This window comes from Pagrus major, chromosome 21 (assembly GCF_040436345.1).
Source record: "Pagrus major chromosome 21, Pma_NU_1.0".
NCBI classification, from domain to species: domain Eukaryota; kingdom Metazoa; phylum Chordata; class Actinopteri; order Spariformes; family Sparidae; genus Pagrus; species Pagrus major.
Genome location: NC_133235.1, coordinates 27,970,926 through 27,990,380, shown reverse-complemented (window position 1 = coordinate 27,990,380; position 19,455 = coordinate 27,970,926).

Genomic DNA, 19,455 nt, shown 5'->3' with positions numbered 1-19,455 from the left:
ACCTGCACGCAAAATTTGAAACCACAGTGTGCACTGCCTGTAGTTTTGACAGTCTAAAGTCAAACCTCATCAGCCGTTCAAACGCTGATACCCTCCTCTGAAATGATTAATGACACTCGACTGTTTTCGCATGGAAATGTTTCAAAGAGGGAGTTCTGATAGAGGAGCAAACCATGTTCTGGGAGTGACAACAGTTTATATAAGAGCCTGAAGGAGTCAGAGAGAGACGAGTAGACAAAATGAGCTGACAGAGGAAGGGATGAGGAGGTGAGAGGGCAGAGCGGTGAGGAGGAGGAGGAGGAGGAGGGCTGGTGTGGCTTCAGAGACACAGCTGGAAGTTCATTCGTTCGTCTGTCTGCTGATAGAAACATCACAGCTCGGTCCTCTCTGACTGAAGGCCTGCTATCAGCCCGCTGCAGCCTGTTACGGAAGAGAAGGAGAGGAATAAAACACCCAAAGCCAAAACAGAGAGAGAAAAAGTAAGTCGGGGGGGGTTGTGCAGCTTAAAGTTCATTATGCAGATTGCAGAGTTAAAATGCTTTCATTCTGCAAGCCTGATTTCTCTTGGCCAATGCTGAGCGCAGAGATGATCCATTACAGGTTAGCAACGAGCAGCGAGGCCAGAAGAACCAGATCAACAATGAATCTGTGTAGTTAACCATTTTTCTTTGTCTGCCGTTCTGCTGCCTTTGAATGGGAGCGAAAGTTACAAAAGGCAGCGTGTCGGGTTTATTACAGAACTTTTTTTTCTGCTGGATTTTAAAATGTAAATACCGTGCAGTGAAAATAAACATGCACATGAAGCTCAAGGTCAAACACACCCACACACCCACACATGAACAAACAATAAGCCCTTTATCTTCTCCAGCAGCAGAAACTGTAATCTGAATCACTAATTATAATCGGCGTTTGCTTAAGGCAAACAAAGCGGCGCTGTACTGTATATATATTATGCTAATATAACCTTAAGATAGTACATTTAATTTCTACAGCTGGCGTCTAAGAATTGTTCTGCTTATTAAAAAACAATGTGGATGTGCTGCGTGGGAGAGAAAATACATGAACTGTGAGAGAGGTCGGGGGAAACGGAGGGAAACTTTCTTGAACGGATTAATCAAATTACAGTAGAAAAATAGAAAATTACAGCAAAGAAATATTTCAGCCATTAATGATGATTTACAATTCTAATCAGTATTCTCCACCAGCATGTTTCTATGGATGATTTGCATACGGTTTAATTACGAGGGCAAAAGATATAAATGAGAAAAACATGTTCTTTATATTAATGCATGTATGCTAATTAGCCCATTACAGTCTGGTCCCGCTGACAGGACGCAGCGAGCGGGAACATAAATATTATTCTTTTGCATGTGGAGAAATTTTTAATGGAAATTAGCTTGTTTTTGTGAAGTGTTTATTAATGTTGTCGTCATTCCTACAGGAAACGCATCATTTCAGGATTCAGTCATAGCCATAGTTGATGTTTCTGCTAATATTCAATTTTACATCATTTCGGATCTTTTATATCACCTATGTTTTAGGAGTATATGCACAGGAAAGATTTTGTACTTTAAGCGAGCAGTTACTGTAATATGTGAAGAAATAACATAAAGTTCATGTCAAGAAAGAAACCATCATCACATCAGATGGCAACTCAGGACAATCTGGTATTTTAAAAAAAAGGCCAAATGTGAGCATGATTGAAATGAGCTTTCCATTTTCGGTCAACAACATAAAAAGACACTTCAAAAGGCTGTCAACTGATTTATAGGCAAAACGCGGTTTCCTCTGCGCTTGTGGGTCAGCACAAGTGTGAGCTGGGTGGTGCGCGTCGAGCCAAAAGGCTGCTGATTTGGCGACAACAGTTCAGGGAGATTTCCCGTCGTTTTTGTGGTGACCAACCATAACTGAGTGTTTTTTTTGTGCCCAAACCTAATCAGACCGTAAGCACAGCGTGGTGACGAGAGAGAAACAGAAAATTCAACCTACCAACGTAAAGTAGCAACACAAGTTTTAACCTGTGGTTTTGCAGAAATGTATTTTGGTGATTGGGTTGGCCGTGCAGTGGATGAGCAAGCCATTAAAAAAATGACGAGCTGTTATTTCCACCTTGTATCTTGTATGTTGTGTTTTGCTCGATCGATTAATAGATAGTGATGAACTGGCGACTTGTCCAGGGTGTACCCCACCGCTCGCCCAGTGTCAGCTGGGATGAGCTCCGAAAGTGAACAGTGGATTATTTTAATTTACCAACGCAGTGAAGTGACATCACGTACATGACATAATGTAACCTAGGTGTAAAAAAATGTACGTTGTATGATTTCTTAATTAGGGCTGAGATCTTTAGAGGCGCTTGTAAGTTGATTTTCTTACTTTCAGACGGATTCTGAACTGTTTTCCTGTTTCCAGTCTTTTTGCTAAGCGGACTGGCTGCTTGTGGTAGCTTCACATTTATCCTAAAGACATGAAAGTGGTATCAATATTCTCATCTAAGTCTCTGCAAGAAGGCAAGTAAGCATCCAAAAATGTTGAAATATTCCTTTCTGCCTTCCTGGATCAGTAGCTCGCTGCATCATCCCTTTTATTTTTTCAGATACAGACTATGAATCAGCACCGACAGCACACTCCACGAATCTAAATTAAATTCCCGACCCGAGAGAAGAATCTTTGTCATATTCACGTCCGTCTTCGTCGATCCTAATCAGAGCATTCTGCTGTGACGGCGACGCGTTCATAGGAAACAATGGACTGAATTGATTAGGATCACTTTAAGCTGCTCAGATTCATTTGCACTCGCAGCAGCGACACGACCCAATATTCAGGAGATTGGAAATTTCGTGATTAGAGTCTCCTGTGAAATATAATGTGGGTTTCTAAAGTCAAGACATGAAGCAGACACACAGTGCAGAGGTGTCGAGATTGGATTGAAAAAACAAACAGCGCATTTGAATACAGCATAGAAAAAGATTCATTTTCACACCGTCTGTGTCTTCTACAGATTGTTTACACCGAGCATCATTAACTCCATTATTACCCTCTTGAATCCTGAAAGCTGAAGCCCTCAAAAAAGCTTTTTAATAAGATTTTTTTGCCGAATATAGAATTAATTATACCAGCAACAACTGTTTGTTCTGAACAGTTAATTAAGACTGAGTGGGAGTGGATTCGGTCTCTACGGCTAGCGAGGTGACATATCAAACGATGGATTAAGATCCTTCTGTTTACACACAGACCGTGGATGAACAATTACCCATGAGCCTCTGGGGCCAGGCCGGGGCAATGCAGACAGAGTCGTGGGTGGTCAGTAACAAGCTGCGAGCCAGCGGCCTTCTGGGAAGAGGCGGCCATGACAGTCTGAAGGCTGTGTGAGAACAAACAATCAATGATTAATGGCTGCTGGTGGATTTACAGCAGCGAGGAATATAAAAGAAAATGATATTATAGGAGGTGTAGTATGAGAACAGAAAAATAACAGGTATTATGGGCTCTGAATGGAGCTGCAGAGTCATTTGTTGATCCATATGTTTTGGTATTGGGCTGCAGAGTAATGTGAAGATCTGAGAACAGAAATGACCCAACAAACGGCCGTACAGAGGAGATGTGAGGCTCCTGGGAAATCAACATAATGAAACCTCCTCACCTGAAAACACAGACCGCCGGGCCGCAGAGTGATTGCCTTTCATCCGGCCGTCTGGATCGGATGGAAAAATGCGCCGGAGACGATGTGGACAAACACTGAGGAGGATTTAAGAGGTCAGTAAAAGATCTACAGTGTGTGTTAGACTATAACTGCTCTGCTGCTTCAGGCCTGTCTGAGACTGATCCACTGCGTAGGAGACACTTCTGAATGCTTCTCATGAGAAGCTGTGCGACCAGACGTGCATCCAACAAACCGACCAGCTAATCCTCATCCTTTAAGTCAGGACAACTGATACACATTGTTAAAAAAATATGTCCCGCAGAGCAATATCTACACAATCTGCCATCTTCCATCTGTCTGACCAACTTTAACTCAGCTGCCTGTGGTGGTTGTCTTCTGTTCTGCGGCCACAGATGACGGTAATGAGCCCATTACGTACCAGGAGATTAAGAAAGCAGCATAACTGGAGAAAAGAAAAGACTTTTACACAAAAGCTGAGATTTATGAGCAAAAAGACAAACCACAAGAAAATAAAATAAAACACATCTTCATCAATTTGACAACACAGCTACAAATACAGACAACAGACGTGTTTCCAGAGGACATTAAAAATTGTTGAACACAGTTTAGATGTACTTGTTGTTGCCATGGTTTATGACTCATTGAGTTATTAAAGTCTCAGAAGGAGTGATGTAGAGATCCAAAAGTTGCTGATGGTACTCCACTGTTGTTCTTGTGGCGTCTGTTGACTCTTAGTGGTATCTTGCTGAGGTTTACGACTATGCTTTAGTGGCATATGCTGCTGCTGACCTTTGATATGCTGCTGAGAAACTTAGGAAACTTAACTCTTTCTGGTATCTGAGCTAAAAGGGCCAGCCATACTGCATATTAATGCTATATGGTGAGTAGTCAGGTCAATATGTATTTCTTATTTATCTGAAATAGAAACAAATAATGTTTTTACTTTAAGTAAATATTGATTGCAGAGTGTAATGACTGTAGATTCATTCCCTATAAGCCTCACTTTAACAACCCTATTCTGTCTGCCAGTTCGAGTAAAATGAAGATTTGATTCACTGCACAAAGGAAGCACGCCCGCCGTCATGTAACCAAAAAAAGAAGACGATTTGTTCTGCACAAAAGCTATCGATAGCTACCCCCAGGTAACAAGTGAAGCAATCAGAGAAAGTCTGGAAACTGATGCAAATAAAAAAAGAACCCCATTGATGAGATCAGTAACAAAACCTGACTATTTATTAACACAACCACGTGTTTTACTCTGCCTCCATCATATCATGGAAATCAGGGTTTCGAGGGATAATTGGGATTAAAACAAGTGTTTCTCGTTTTGGCTGTAGCTGTGTTGGCGGGCAGAAAATGAACCAGGAGCTGCGAGAAAGGCTGGAACGCTGCTGGCGTTTGTAATCTGGTTGTCCTGTTGGCGCCAACGATAACACCACTTGGAAACATGAGGGTGGGAAAAAAAACTGTTGTCTGTTTCCACCATATGCTGATCAAACAACAATAACATCACTATAAAATTGGCACATGGTACTAAACAATAATGGCACACTATCAGAATTGCCCGAGGAAAACAAAAAAAAGGCCATCAGCCACTTTTCAATCTTGCCGCTGCTGCACACAGAAATATTTGCTCAGACAAACATCGGTGTTACAGAGCAGGATGATGGGTTTGGGAGCAGACTTAAAACTTAATAAAAATGTTCCAGCAGAGGTTATATTCAAAAGCAAGGCGACACAAGAAATATGATAAAACAATGATGTGAGGCGAATCAGGACAGCCAGCAGCACATAAACTGACTGAGGAGGGTGCTGCCTCAAGGAGCAAATCAAGAGGAACATGGAAGTTTATTTGTGTCGGAGTTTAGTAGCGATTATGTCGGAGTTTAGTAGTGTCTATGTGTTAGTAGATCTTATACACAGGTACTGCAGTAGCTCCTCACACAGGATGAAAAGAGCCAACACACTCTGACTACTGCGAATGGGAATAAACAAGCAAATGATGTTGGAATGAACGTGGATCAGATCTCATTATGACTGCAGGTGTTTTCTTTCAGCCAAGCGTGAATTTATATCCTCTAATTAGCCGTTTGTGTGTGTATGTGTGTGTGATGTGATGTGATGTGATGTGGGGAGATTCCAGCTCTGCGTTAAATACACAACACTTTTCATCAGGCCAGAGAAAGTGGTTCGATGTCGGACGGCTGAATGCGATCATGAGATAATGTACATTCAGATCGATGCTTTCTGCTCCGCTGCGTTCACTGTTTTTTTTATGGATCAGAGGAGTCAGAAATGATGAAAAGGATGAAACATACTGCTGCAGTACGGGATGGGATGACTGCAGCTGCTCTGTACATGCGTGTGTGAACAACACATGGATTTATCTTTTGGTTTCTGAAAACAAATTTGATTTTAAGGTGGCAAGAAATCGATGAACTGGCATCATAACTGACGTGATATGACAGGAAACAAATGTCAACATGGCTGCTGTTTTTTATTTTCATTCATCGGTACGTGCTTTAGGACAACTACTCAACTCAACCCCAACTGCCAGAATGCAGAAAACTGCCTCAGGTATGTGGACATGCAGATATTTTGTAGGTTAGACACGTCGCATGCACCCCAGTCGAAGCATCCCACTGTCACTGCATTTCCAAAACAATACCATGATTTGTTTTAGTCTGGGTCCTGATTGACTGCCCTGACTTCTACAACACACCACAGAAGAAAAGTAACATTTTTAAACTTCAATCAGCCTCAGTAAAGCAACAAGTGTGTCTTTACAATGTCATATACTCAGTATTACAACTACTAGCCTACTAGCAAGCTAGGCTATGTCCATGAGCGCACACCATTAAATTAGCTAAATAAAAGCACCAAAGCTGCCCAAAACTAATTGGCAACGGCCTTGCTCATAGCCAATATAATCACCCAAACCCATGTAAACACTATACACCAGAGCTGGTGAATGCATGTGTCTAGGAGGGGAGATTGGTCATGTGTTGAGGCCAATGAGTTGGCAGGTTGAGGAATATCAGGATCTTGAATGAGAGCAGAGGTCAATAAAACATCAACAACGACTCGATGAAGCTCGTCTCAACCTCCGACAGCAGCATGATTGTTCGTTTCTCCTATGAATAGACAGCGCTGGCAACAGGTGATGCTGGCAGCACTGACTTCCTGTGAGTCTCAGATGTGTGCAGCATGTGGCCAGATTAGCACCGTCTTTCAAGAGGCCCTTCAGCAGCAGGTGTGGCCCCAAACAGCTGCTTTTGTTGCTTAATGGCCCGGGGCCGGCTTCGGTGCTCATGCAGATCTCCCCCGATGAATCAGAGGAAAGGAAACAGCTGAGTGATTTCTGAAAGTCACCGTGCTGCGTCATCTTTCAAGACAAACCCCTCAACCACAGAAACCCACCTGGTATGTTTCTGATGAGGATTTTCTGCTTGTTTGTTTTGTGAAACCTGAGGGGATCTCTGCAGATGTTCCCAATTCTTCTCTACTTTCTAAACCCAATATTCCTGCATTTCTGTTCTTGCACTCATTTTTCTCCTCATATGAAACCGAGCTGTGGAAAACCCTGAGGAGGGTTGAGCTGTGCCAGCTCTTATCAAAACCCCCGAAAACTGGAGCAGAAAACAAGTCAAACCGCAGCAGGCCTGTAGAACAAGGAGACGCAGCGAGGGTTGATGTAACAAGCTGCTTTATTGTGTGGGTGTGTGTTCAGCTGAACCGTGACTGAACATGAAAAGCCCACAGCAAAACCAGGTTGTTGTTTTTCTTCCCAGGTGAGTCTCAGGAGATCCGCCGCACCTTTCAAACAAAACAATCCCGAACAGATGAACGTGGTCGGGAGCAAAGAGCGGCACAAACACGAGTCAAATTAATTTTCAGGCAAAACAAGACAGAATTATGAATTAGTAAGCGATGAAAAACAAGGCAGCATCGAGGAGAACAGTGTTCCTCACACAGTCATTACATGCTAATGAGATTTACAATCCTTATTTATAGTAACAAGGAGAATTAAAGCTCTTACACTTTAAAGGGGCACTCCACCAATTTTTACACGTATAGTTTAGGCTACTTGCTGCAACGAGTACTACTCAGTTAGTGAGAACAGCTGTATCATGTCTTCTGTGCTTCTGGATGAACAGAAATGTGCATTATCAACGGAGAGCGTGGGGTTTGAAAGACGGGATTATTTAAGGAGCAATATGTAAGATATGGCCACAAATGTAGTTTATAACGGATAAAAAGGATGAACTCACGTTAACGACAGATTGTGAAGAAACAACAGTGTTGACGTCATGTCAAAGATGTCTATCTAGGCCTACTGTGTTGTGGAGATGTCTACTGAAGTTAGCATGCTAACCATCTAGTCCCCAGCCTGTCCTCTCACTAAACAGAAAAATACAACTGTACACGTTCTGAATTTAAGTTTCTCTCTTTTAGATCAACACTTGTGATTGGCCCGTCACGAAACAGGATGGAAGATATCCGTCTGAATCTCTTAGGCACCAGGCTCGTCTGAAACATGAGCTTGCAGATCCGCCTGGTTCCCAGGCTAGAATAATGAGGCTCCATTGACCTATTGGCTTTATTTTTCTTTTTCCACATCTGTCAATATGAGCTGTACTCTTCTCAGGATGTACACTCTGTTGTTTACTGTGTCTCAGCAGCGTCAAGCAGAAGACAAATCCTTGCACATTTGTTGTACATGATGATCAAAGTGATTGTGATTGTGGTTCATCATCCAGCTCAGGAGAACAGGAGGCCATTCATCACTCGGCCACTCTGAGGTGTCAGTAGTGAAAAGATCCCAGAGAAAAGTGCCTTTCCCCGATTCACGGAGATTTGTCTCTGTCTCATGCAGTTCAGAGTCTTGTACACTAATAATCCATCACTGTGCTCTGACCTTGGGGCATAAACAGCACCACTGATCTGTTACAGGGATACGTAGTGAGTAATGGCACCGAGCTGTGGATGACCTTTAACACGCGGTCCGACTGGCTCGCTGCCCGCCGTCGATACGGACGAGCTGAAATATGGATCCAGTTGGGATCTGAATATGGATGCGATCACCGCTCTAATTACATTATAAAACCCCCACGAGATGGAGCGGGGACTCAAGTAGACTCACTAAGAGAGGGTTAATGTGGTGGATCGTGGTGCATTCTGCTGGATGCGGTGAACATAATTATGATGATAATCTGATTACATGTGAAAACAGTGTGGGTGGTGCTGTAGATGGTGACGCGTGGATACGAGACGGATGCCTTCATGTTTCCTCCCTGTGTGCTTTAATCGTTCTGACTGTAACTCTCACATGATTAATACGGATCAAATTACAAATCTGAAAATAAAACAGTGTAGGTGGTGATAATTACCAAGCAGGTACAAAAGTGATCCGACGTTAATAGTCTTATTTTTTAGTTTGAGGAATATGTCACTATAATTACATTCATTTACACGCCTTACTGTGAGTTCCTGCTTAACAGGTGTATCCTTCATGCACATCTGACACTGCTGATGTACCCATGCTTTATGATATAATAGTTGCATACTTTTCTGTTATTTCAAATTAAATCAGTTATTCTTTTAAATTAATCTCAGTGTGTTTCTGACTTTTTCCTGGCCCCTAGACATAAAATAACCAAAGACAATGTAAAGTTTGGATATCAGTGGGTGGAAAGTGTTACTAAATGTTCCGTACAAAGAAAATACTCCCATGGCCGGAGCGAACAACGAAACAAATCATTAATAACCCTTTCACAATAGAAAAAAACACTCACACCCTCTTACATGTGGCATTTTTCCTTTAATTTGAATGGGGGCCATTCGCATTCACTCCCAGTGTCAAATGACTCAGCTCCAGCTTTGATCGGCTGATGGAAATAATCAGGCAGACAGTCTAATTTTCGCCCCTTGTCAGGCACGATGCTACGACGCGGGCTGAAGTTAAGGCCTCTGGATTTTCAATATTTTTCAGTCCGTCTCTGTCAAGCGGCACACAAGTCAGCTCTGAGTTTGAAAGAGAGACGGAAGTTAAAGATATTTAAAAAGTCACCACAGTTATATGGTCGGTGACGGTTGTGTGATTGTCATCTGCCTGATCGGTGCTGCGCATGTGCAGCTCTCAACAAAGATGAGAAAGAAGCGAGATGTCTCACTCCTTAGCAACTTCCACTAGCAGCTCTGGACAAAACAATGTCTCTAATTCAGAATGTTATTGATGATCTGCTGCTTTCTGCTGTTTCTTGTTTTAAGGAGGGTCATCCCAAAAAAACTGAAACAAAAACTCAACTCCTTACAGTGGAAAGAGTTTAAAATGCGTTTAAAAAAACCCTGCATATACGCGCTAATTTAGGTGAAAAGTGGTGTAATTATTCAAGTTGTTGCCCAATGGGCTTGTTAATGTTGGTAAATAACCTATTAATTCTATATAATAAAACCTTAATAAGCATCTTGTTATCAGAGGTTTGCTGGAGGAGGATCGACACCAGCTGAAGGGATTTGTCACAAAGTGGCGACTCCATAGGAATGGTCTTAGCTATGATTAATTACTGATCTATGAAGCATTTATACATGTTTATTACTGTTTATAAAGCATTGTAACCTTTTGTTGGCATATTTATTGCTTGATTTTATAAATGTCGGTTTTGTTGTCTGGATGTCACTGTAATCCAAATGTTAAAATGATAGGTGTGGTCGAAATGTTGATATGATATGTATGAAATGTTCAAATTTAACACATCTGTGGTTCACAGAAACTTACAATGCCAACTTTTTATGGCGATGGGGCTGTGTGAAAGATGCTTGACATTAAAGTGAATATAATCTTTTAAAAATTGGCCTCCGGTTTTGGCTCCAACCAGCAGCGAGGGTCTAAAATATTCTAATTTCACCATTTTAATAAAGCAGCCCATAATGTTGGCGTTACTGCAGACAGCGCGCTCAGCCTTTTCTTTGGAGCTTTACACTGAATGATACCAAAGGGACGAGAAGGGAAAAAGATTAACAGCAGTGATTTCAGCTTTCTCTGGACGGAGTATTCAATCACAGCTGTTTGCTTCTTCGCTCTTAACCTTCAGTTTGTCACTTGGTATGTGGAGAAGATTCCTCACTAATATCCACAAACTGACTCCTGAATTTCAATGAGGCAGTCAGGGTTAAGGCAAAGGTCTCATAGTGGGGGATTGGATGCATCTTATTGCTGCGGCCAAACTGTGATTTAGGCTGTTTTCTGGTGTTATTTTCTACTTATTGATTAAACAATTTACCGTCTGGCCTGGTGCAGCATTTACCACGCTTTTTACTTTCCTACAAGTCAAGTCAATTTCGTTTGAACTGCCTTTAATCAAGGCTGCGAGTCTCACAGGGCTTCACAACGCCTACATTATGAAACAATAAATGAAAAGAAAGGAGAGCGATGCTTTCTCAAACCAAAATCTGCCCGGTGGGGAAATTAAAGTGCAGCTGTCAGCTCTATCTCAGCTGGCTGCTCCCTGTGTGAGCAAACAAATAAATACAGAAAAGCTATGTTAGGTTAAATAGATCTGTTTGAGAAAATAAATTATTCATGTTCCTTTTAGAAGGCATTTAACTGGCTTTAGATCATTTCTCCATTCTGGTCGCTGGGTGAATACATTGCCCTTTTTAAAGCATCTGCATGCCTGGGAACACACTAATGATTCCTGCAACGCTTGACCATGATCTACTTCACTCCGCCGAGGGTTTGACGTATAAATCCCATAAAAAATAAAGTGGTTACCTCAGAGATTTGTGGCCACAGTTAGAGAGTTTAGTTCCTGTGCAGCTCAGCTTAATAAATCTGTTTTCTGAGTGTCTTATCAGGCAGCTAAAACACACAACAGATGTCACAGTAATACCGTCTATCGACACCCTGCCAGGCGAGTGTCAAAGCGTCTTTGTTCTCTGCCCGTCACCTGGATTAAAGGTAAATTGAAACCAAATTGATCAATATGTGCGGCTGCTGCTGCTGCTGCTGCTGCTTTGAGTGTCATTTCATATTGACTTCCAAACCCTTTTTAATCTTGTGAAATTAGTGTGCAAAAAAAAAAGAAAAAAGAAAAGAAAAGTTGACGAAGTCGAACAGAGACAGACTGACAATGACTGCAGAACACAGCCGCAAATTGAAAATGGAAAAAGACGAAAAAGAAAAACAGAGACAGTCATTTGAGGGAGAATGAGATGGAGCCCCCCCGCTGAGCAGAAAATAGCTTTACCATCTCTGTGTGTGAGATAACAACAAATAGGCGGCTTCTGTAAATGTCAGCCTGTAGCTGAGTGTAATGGGAGGTGTGCCACGGGGCAAATGAGAGACTTTAGCTGCAGAAAGCCTCATGATATCGACTGTAATGGCACAGCTTAGGTGATCCCTGGAGGAAAATGGAGGCTCCTTACCGGGATGATTATATATGATTGAAAACACGGGCAATTTCCATAACCATCTTAAAAACTTGAAACCGAGTTGGGCACGTTGCATATCGCCTCGACGGAGTCCAAGTCATTTAGGGCGATCATGAGAAAATTGGCATCTGGAGGCATCTCTTCTAAATTACATTACATTATAACAGAGCTGAGGGAGCTGATGCTTTAAATGAACTGAGGCTGCAAACAAGAAATTGGTGTTTCTTGCAGCAGAGCAGCAATTTCTCAAGGCTGGAAGGTTTGCTTCATATAGTTTCGAAGTCTATTTATAATGCTGAACAATTTGCCTTCCTAAAAAAAGGCGTGTTCATGTTATTTTTCAAAATTTCCTTCCATATTTTCAGATGTTAATGCTAATGTTTGACAGAAAACCTGACAACCAAAAACATAACACAGACGTCGAATGAACGCCCAAATGTGCAAAACAAACCTACCGACAGCCCAAGTTTTAAGGTTGAGTTTGACAAATGCATCCTGGCACTCAGTAGAATGAATTCCCTGCCAAGGTCACTGGACTGAATCATAGATACGAGCCACTTGATTTCTTCCCTGAAGAATTATTCCCTGAGAATTTAACAAAAATGTCAATAAAAGGCCCTGTCTTGCAAAAAAACCCCTCCTGGATCCGTCCTTTATGCGGATCCACGACAAAGGTTAATGGCGTCTATTCTGGACTTAGACTCATCCTCCATTCAAGTTTTATGGAAATAAGTTTTTGTGTAAACCTGAAGACAAACCAACCAACCAACAAACAGACATGGGTGAAAACATAACCTCCTCAGCGAGGGGTGAAAGTTAGCTATGAAAGTTTTTGTGGCACGATCACAATCCACACCAGACAAGCAGGTTAAAGGGAAATTCTCAAGGCAATTGCCAGTAACAAGCTCAAAGGCTGGCAACAGAATGTCAGTCCAGACAAACGAATCCAAGAGGTGCATGACAGGTGAGCAGGTCAGGAACAAAAAAAACAGGAAGTGATCGGGTTCAGGTTGAGGTTTGGGGTACAGATGGCTCCAGAAGTCATAAGGCAACACTTGCTAGTTGGATAAATTCCTTCTTGGGATTCATCAGGCTATTAGTTAAACATATCAGAAAGATAAAATCACGGCAGCCCTGTCCTTGAACATCAACAGTCAAGAGGACACCGCTGGTCACACATCTGTCGAACATTTTTCAGGTTAACTTAGTGTGACTCTTTCAAAACTCCAACCGCTTCAGACAGGATAGTTTGCTGGGTATTTCCTAGCTGATAAATCATTGTTTACACATATCCAGTCTCTGACAGCACCAGATGTGTTTCTTTGAGAAGTTATTGTGCGGTCAATCATGACCAGCTGAAGCTGTTGTTGCCTGTCAGAAATGTCTGAATGAGCGGTGTTGAAGACGGTTGTTTGACAGAATTTTTGCTTCATGCAAATCTTGAATTTCTGCAGTCTCTGACCGACTGATTGTTCTGACAGGAAAACAGATCGAAGAGGGTGGACGGCAGATTAAGGAAAAAAAGACAGACAGAGGAAGGTAGAGGCCAATGAAAAGCAAAAGACTGAGAGCTTCTCTGAGTCTGCAAAGAATATTTATCAGATTGCTCTGTAGTCTCACAGCTTCGGTTTAAGAGCACCTTGACTCTCCCAACCTTTCCTTCTTAATAGGAGATAACAGTGGTCTAATCTCTAATGGAAAAAATAGCAGTCCCTGGAGAAACAGAGCTAATCTGTGACGAGAAATAACAGCAGTGGAGGACAACTTTTTAAACATGGCTGCCTGCAGACGACGTGTACTTTTAAAGGATTATCCTCGCACTCGTCATCTTCTCCCCCCCCGAAACATTTCCAGATTCTCCTCCCTGTCTGCCTCCACACAGAGGAGTCAGTGCTCATCCCGATACATATCAGTTATCACGGCCGAGCCACCTTACAGCCTCGCTATCCAATAATAAATTGATTTCCAAAAACATTTTTCAGTTTCCTCTCTGCATGCTCTTATCAGGCAGGTGGAGAGCTGTGAGGAAGAGGAAGAGGGTGCAAGCCTTCCACTATTAATTAAGATCTTTTGTCTCCAAAAAACGCTGCCAGCTTTAAGACCCTCTGATAAGCAGGTAAAGACTTTAAATCTGATACAGCGTGAAGACTTTGGGAGTCGATTCTCTGTTGATTAAATCTTCGGTTTCATGCAGAGGAGGCTCTATAAATAGTTTCTGAACACGCCTCATGTTTACTGATATTTAGGATAGAAACATTTATACAATCCTTTCTTTTGTATCAGCTGCACCTGTATTTGCCTCAAATAATCTGCTGCTATTGTGGTGGAGCTTGTTGTTGCATAAATGACCCATTTTTACATTTCCCTGACGAGCAAAAACAACATATTTTCAGCAGCAAAGCAGGATGTGTGACGTTATACCGTTGCAAAAGTCATTATGGCCCATTCACACAGAAATGGGTTCCTCAGCTCCTGAATTGATTTATTTCAGTGGAAGTTGTAGCTTTAGGGCAGCGCTCTGATGTGCCAGGTGGTTTTGTTGCAGGGAACGAGGTGGAAAAGTGAAAACAGGGTCAGACAGAGAAATGCAAAGGTTCGCCATGGGAGTATTGTAACAGGGAAGGGACAGGGAGACTTTCCACACATTGTCCACCACATTTCATTTCAGAAAAAGTTCTGGTGTACAACAACCTGACTGCAGCGGTACCTGCACAGCGATTTCGTTGTGAATCTTCGTCCTCACCTCCTCTCTTTCCCTGTTTTTCCTGTAATACCCTAAAAAAGAAAAAAAAAATTCTATTAAAATATGTGCAGTCACATCACAGCACTCCCTAATCTCAATAAACAGATATCTGCATATGAATGCAGCGGTTAGAGGGACAGGTTTTTGTATTTGAAGCATTCTGGTTTCTGTTTAACGTCCATCGGTCGTCAGACTGGTACTGACCAATCACGTTTAAGCGGGCGTTGGTTGTATGCACGTAAACAGTCCGTGTAGAGAGCAAGAGCACGTACTGTGTGACTGTAAACTGGTTACTTTTGAAACAATGTGGTTGTAGAGGTCGTCTCTCAACTCCAACTACTTTCTTGCATCTCAAATCTCGGTGCACAGGATGGGAAGTCTTGGCCTGGATATCGTTATCTTGATATCCACTGACTATACCAGAAGCCCCGAGACACTGGCCGTTGCCCCCAGTGGCTAAATCGCCGTCAAATGACAAACCAATGGGCTCTGAGACTGCGACGCTCCTCTGCTCTGCTGGAAAGCTTTGAGTCACATCACTCCCTCCAGATACATTGAGAGGGACCTCTTTGTTTCACTGGGCCATAGTTGAGCTTTTGCAGAGACACACTGCAGATGCACAACTGTGACCGAGACAGCCGAGAAGTGACGAGGCATACAGGAAATCCTGTGTTTTAACTCTCATTCAGGTCATTTCATCTAAACCACTAGAGCAGGTTTCATAACCTCAGCAGGTGATTACTGACTCTACCTAAAGGAGTGGCAATCTACTCACAGACCAACGTCTGGATGTTCAACATGCTTCATAGCATCACGCCGGAAAAAAGGGGAGAAAATCTGTGTGTCTACCTCAGGTGTGACGTTTACATCACATCCAATACATCTGCATGAGTCACCTGAGGTGAATGGATGCTGATGTTGGTGGGTGTAAGCAGGTTTTTTTGTACAGTGTGAAAACTGTAGAAACTGATATTTTACTGGTTAAAAATAACTGACTGGTCCTTTGAGATCTCGTCAGGGATAAAGCTTTCAAGAATGTTAATTGATTGTAATGAGCTGTTCAGTCGAGGCATCTGTGTCAAATGTCTGATCTTCTAAATTAACATGCCCACACACGAAAAGCAATGAAGTGCGTTCATTAGATCTCCAGCTGATGAATGAAAGAGGAGAGGAGAGGAGAGGAGCGATAGTGGACTGACTCGGCTCTCTCCTTCATGCCGTAGGTGGGCTGATAATTAGCAGGACAAACTCATTACTCATCTGTTTGAATTCAAACTCTGCAGCGAGACATATCTCCACAGCAACTCAGATTATAAACCGTAGGTGGGCTGGATAATTACCAGCAGCCTGCTGCGAGAGAGGAGATCTTTTCCCTCCAACAGAGCGGTATGACAAAACATGGAGGGCTTCAAGTCGAAGCGGGGAGAATCTCCACTGTTACTCTGCTGCTGTGTAATGAGACGAGATCCTCTAATGTCTTCATGTCTCCCCTGACAACAGCCGGTAGGAGGTTTTCATGAGCTAAAGTCAGTTTTAGGGAGTTTTGTGACCTTTGACACCGTGCCAGTGATGAGCAGCAGCGTGACGCCCACGCAGGAAACAGAAGCAGCGAGTATTATCTGTCAGATGTTCCATGAACCACATCGATTATCTGACACTGGAGGACTGCGTGTCGTTTAGCATCACTTCTTTTCCCAACAAGTGAGCCTACTGTACTACAGAGCCTCCATTCAAATGTGTAAACATAAAAAATACCATCTTTAATTCAACAGAGCTTTAAATATGACATCTGTGTCAGAAGATATATTTATATATACATTTTTAATCTACTGCAAAGTTCCTTAATACCTTGTTTCTTGAACCAGGCTCAACTTTTGCTTAAACACAATGTGAAGTTGTCCAGCAAAATGTGTGCTGGCCAATCAAATACATGCAATGAACACTCCTGACCCCAGCATGAGCCCAGTATTTCTACTGTTTACCTCACGAGTGTCAAAAAACATTGGCTGCTATGATAATTTCCAAAGTACAATCCACTGTGCAGCGTTTTGGTGTCTGTAACTGCGTTGTTTTAATGCAGGGCTGTTTTCAGTCTGAATCTCTGCAAAACGAAAGAAATTGAAAGAAACACCATTGATGAGTTGAGTTCATTGATAAGCCCCGCCCACTTCCAAACAACCAATCAGACGAGAAGAAAGTCCCTGACGCGAGGCTAATACATGATACAGCATCTTAGTACCAGACACATTAAAAAGTAAGCCGGAGAAAAAGTTTTCAACTAACTCACATAGTTAATGTCCATCAGCTGGCCGCCTGTTTCTAATAAAATCTGCAGCGATGATTGCCGACTAGAAATAAGAAGCCTGCTTCTGTCAGTAAAAACCAATCAGAGCAATTTTCTGCTTGCTTTGTTGTTGAATTTCATCCAAAACTGAGACAAAATTGAATCGATTTAAGCTGCAGAACACAAAATGACTTATCTCGACAGCTTCATTTGTACCTTCCAGTTAGTGGCACATAAAGCATCATTATAAGCTTAGTTTGTTTGTTTATTCTATTTAAAGAGGAGACAATCCACATTAATTAACATGAGTGCCAAAGTCTATAGTGGAGCCAAAGTGCATCTTGGGAGTCATAGTCGACTTTAGGGTTGCAGCTCTGCCATTTAAATATTGCACTCGGCCATATTGTGGTTTTTGATAGTATTTTGATTGTTTTTGGTTCACAGGCTTAAAAATGTTTCACTTTTTAAAATGACCAACCAGAAAACACAGTGGTCGCTATTTATGATCCAGTAGTGGTACCAGTTGTGTCTGAAAACAGCTCGTCCCACTTGCCACCTCAGTGGGCAGCGGCGTTTCCAGCCTTTTCTTTCGAATGTTTTCCTCATCAAGCGGCCCTGTCAGCTCTTCTACCCACAGGTACACAACAGGTGATTATTCCGCCCACCTCCACCTGCGGAGAAACACCAGAGTGTGATTTGATTCGAGCCTCAGCACAGAGACTTTAAAGAAAAAGAGCTGGCAGACAGTGAATTATATTAAGCCTTTCGATGTATTCAATGTTACACAGACGAGAATCATTTCCAACAGTAATATCGCCGCCACAGGACGAATACACACAGGTCTGCTTGTTTTTGTCTGTTCACGGAGGACTATATTAAACAAAACAACCGTGTCAAGAATCAATTTACGTTGTTCGCTCAGTGCCACTGAGAGCTGTAACCCTGAAGACATCACAGTATAAAATATAAAGTCAAATTTAAAAGGGAAATGTAAGCTATTGCATCACCATAATGCAATCACATTACAGTCTGTATGAGGAGGCTTAAAACTCTTCTCGGTCTCAGTGATTGTATTTGTTCGGCTAATCTCATTCCTCCTTCCAACACTCGTGGAAAAAGCGGATCTTAATCTTAATCCTTTAAAATATGATTCAGCGCATTAATATCGAGATGATTACAGAGCCGGCGGTTAATGCTGGGCACTTAAAAAACTGCCTCAGTGTGTTCATTAATTTTTAGCTTCATTCGAAGAGTTGACTGATCTTCCCTTACCGAAGTGATTAAAGTATCAGAGCTCTCTGAATGTATGAAATACCTTCATTTCTATGGATTTAACACTTGTTCATGAACGACACCTGTTGAACGTACGGTGGTGAGTAAGCAGGTGTCACTCAGCAGGAGTTTGATCACTGTATCACCAAATATCAGCAGGCACATGCATTTATAGGTTGTTTTACGGCGGTGTGACGATGGTTGATGGGATGAAGCTGTGCAGATTCACCCACAGCTGAGATACTACAGCACCACTTCCATGCGGATAAATAATTTAAACTTTAGCAGGTCTCTTCGGGGTCAGCTCGATCTATAAGTCACATTAAGAGACAACAATGAAGCCTGTAGCGTTGCAGAGTGAAGCATGGACCCTGCTGAATCCAGATACCTTCATCATCATCCATCCTTTCTCTCCGTCACGACAGTAGATTGATTCTCTTCCTCTTGGCATGTTGACAATTTTAGTGACTTAAACCCTTCAATTATTCACCTCTATTCCTTCTCAGCCGTGTAAACAGCAGCTTTAAAAACGGTAATTACAGCTGCGTGCGGCTGTATCACTGGCTGTTTCGGATGACGGAGGGGCTGAGAGCGGTTGTAGCAGGACGGAGCTGCATGTTGATGAGAGCAGTTGTAGCAGGCAGAGGACTTCTTGAGGTCTCTTCTTGTCTTGTGATGACTCTTGTCTCTTGTGTTGTTGCTCAGACATCACAGATGAGCTCTAAGCGCTCTACCTCGTGAGGCAGCTTGAAGCTTGAGATCACGTGATCATGTACCAATAGAAATATGTAACCTTTTAAAAACTTGGAGGAGGGAATACAAAGTGGTCCTCGCTGACCTTTTTAACACTCATATACAGTTTAAAGGAGCCATTTAAAGTACAGTACTGCATTACCATCTAAAAACCAAGAATGACAGCACAGACTTTTCAAACAGAGGCAGCTCTGCAGCTTCGACCGCGATGTGAATCATAAAAAAACCCAAAGAAATACAAAGAAGTGAGCTACATTAAATCTCCTGAGCTGCCTGAATGCCATCGCAGATGTAATGTGTTGATTCAGC